The following is a 2,500-nucleotide window of genomic DNA, read 5'->3' on the forward strand; positions in this document are numbered from 1 at the left end:
CTGCTACTTCTCACCCAACGACCCACTGACAAACTTCGAAGCCAATATCGAAGACCTAGAAGCGAGCCTCACAGAATCCAGGCTGGATGTCATCATCACTGGCGATTTTAACGCAAAGTCGCCAGAGTGGGGTGAGACGAGACTCGACAAGAGAGGAATTCGTATTGGAGAAATGATCTCCAGAAACGACTTATTGGCTGTAAACCGAGGCAATACATGGACTTTTAGAAGAGGTGCGATCGGATCAATTATAGATCTAACGATCGCATCGACTAAACTATTTAGCCGCATAACCGACTGGCGGGTCTCTGAGGAATATACCGCAAGTGACCACCAGTACATTGAGTTCTCAGTCTCGATGGGAGACACACGAGGAGGAAAAAGACAGGATGTTCCTAGTCGCAAAACCTCCTCGTGGAATATGAAGAGACTCGACAAGGAAAAGTTCGGCCGGTCCCTAAGAGAAGCCCTTTTAATTGAGGACTTGGGCTGGGTGAAGAGGCCGAGCAGTCTGGATGGGGAGGTGCGAGCGGTGAGGAACATGATAGTCACCGCTTGCAATGCGTCAATGCCACGCAAAGGCGCCACTCCCGTAAGAAAATCCTTGCACTGGTGGTCAGAGGAGCTAGCCTCCTTGAGAAAGGAATGCCTCAAAGCAAGAAGGACATATACCCGATCTAAGGGAGATCCCTTGCTGAAAGAGGCTTTCAAGGAGGCGAAAAAGAACCTCAAGAAAGAGATCCGGAAGTCGCGACGCCATAGCTGGAAGGACCTAATCGAGGAAGTCGATAAGGACCCATGGGGTCTGGCTTTTAAAATCGTAACTAAGAAATTAGTGACGAGGCAAAAGACCCCCGGCCTGGACAATCCCGATTGGGTCAGAAAGATAATAAGTTCTTTGTTTCCTCCTGCGGAGCCATACCTTAGAAGGGACTGGAGTTTTTGCAAAGTCGAAGAGGAAGAACTCTTCACACTTAGTGAACTGCAAAAAGCAGGCAAAAGATTGAAAACAGGCAAGGCGCCTGGAATCGATGGGATAAGTAACGAGATCCTAAAGTTGGTAATCGACACTTCACCCCAGATTCTGCTTCGATGCTTCAATCTTTGCCTTGAGAGAGGAGAGTTCTTCCGCGACTGGAAGCGACAGAGGTTAGTCCTCCTAAGGAAAGGTGAGAAACCTCTAGATAAGGTTTCATCGTACAGGCCTATATGCCTGCTAGATACGATGGGTAAACTTCTAGAGGATATGGTTCTCCAGAGAATGCAGGGCCACTTGACCGAAGAGAATCGTCTATCCGATTACCAATTTGGTTTCCGTAAAGGCAAGTCCACAGTTGATGCCATCCAGGCAGTTGTGGACATAGCCAAAGCAGGAAAAAACAAATTGGGACCTGGGAAAAAGAAGAGCTTCTGCGCGTTGGTAGCAATTGACATACGCAACGCGTTTAATTCCGCAAGATGGAAAGATCTCATCGAGTCGATGGAAAAGAAAAACATGCCGCCCTACTTGTTGCGGATAATGGATAATTATCTTAGCGACAGGTGGGTTATATATGAGGGAGACACCTGCACTCTCAGGGAAGAGATGCAGCGTGGGGCTCCTCAAGGCTCGAGGGTGGGTCCATTTGTATGGAATGTATCTTACGATGATTTTCTGCGAATGGATCTGCCCGAAGGTGCGATGATCATCGGCTTTGCGGACGACGCGTTGTTCGTGTGCACTGCCGAGAGTGAGGAGGCTCTTGGGACATTGGTGAACGAATGTCTGCGACTAGCAAAAAGCTGGCTGGATACCAGAGGTCTTGAAATGGCCCTGGAAAAGACCGAGGCACTGCTAGTCACAGACAGACGTGGTTATGAGCTCCCACGAATCGTGATAGACGGATTCGAGGTCAAGTGGAGTAAACAAATTAAATACCTTGGTGTGGAGTTGGATGGAAGGTTAAACTTCCACCACCACATGGCTACGGCGTCGAATAAGGCGATCGAGTGTGCGGCTAATCTTTCACGGTTAATGCCAAATGTTGGCGGACCCCGTGAACAAAAAAGAAGACTGGTGGCGAGTGTCGCCCACGCTAAAATGCTCTATGCAGCACCAGCGTGGGCCCCATCCCTGAGGAGTAAAAGATGTGTTACCATCTGTGAAAAGATACTGTCGGCGCAGAGATCGATAACAACGCGTATCATCTCTGCATATAAGACGGTATCTACGAGTGCTGTGCAGGTCCTTGCAAGTGTCCCGCCAGCAGATCTCTTGGCGAGGGAAAGGGAAGAAATGTTTCTCTTTTCTAAAGAAAGCAGCTCCTGGGATGAGGAATTAAGACCAAGCAAGGGCCTGATCCGCAAAGAAGCGAGGCACAGGCTCATAGAAAGATGGCAGGAAAGATGGGATGGTGAGGGAAAAGGTCGATGGACCTATCGCCTTATCCCGGCACTCGCCACCTGGATAAATAGGAAACACGGTCAGGTTTCCTATTATTTGACTCAGGCGCTCACAGGT

This window comes from Leptopilina heterotoma, unplaced genomic scaffold, assembly GCF_015476425.1.
Source record: "Leptopilina heterotoma isolate Lh14 unplaced genomic scaffold, ASM1547642v1 Lhet_34, whole genome shotgun sequence".
NCBI classification, from domain to species: domain Eukaryota; kingdom Metazoa; phylum Arthropoda; class Insecta; order Hymenoptera; family Figitidae; genus Leptopilina; species Leptopilina heterotoma.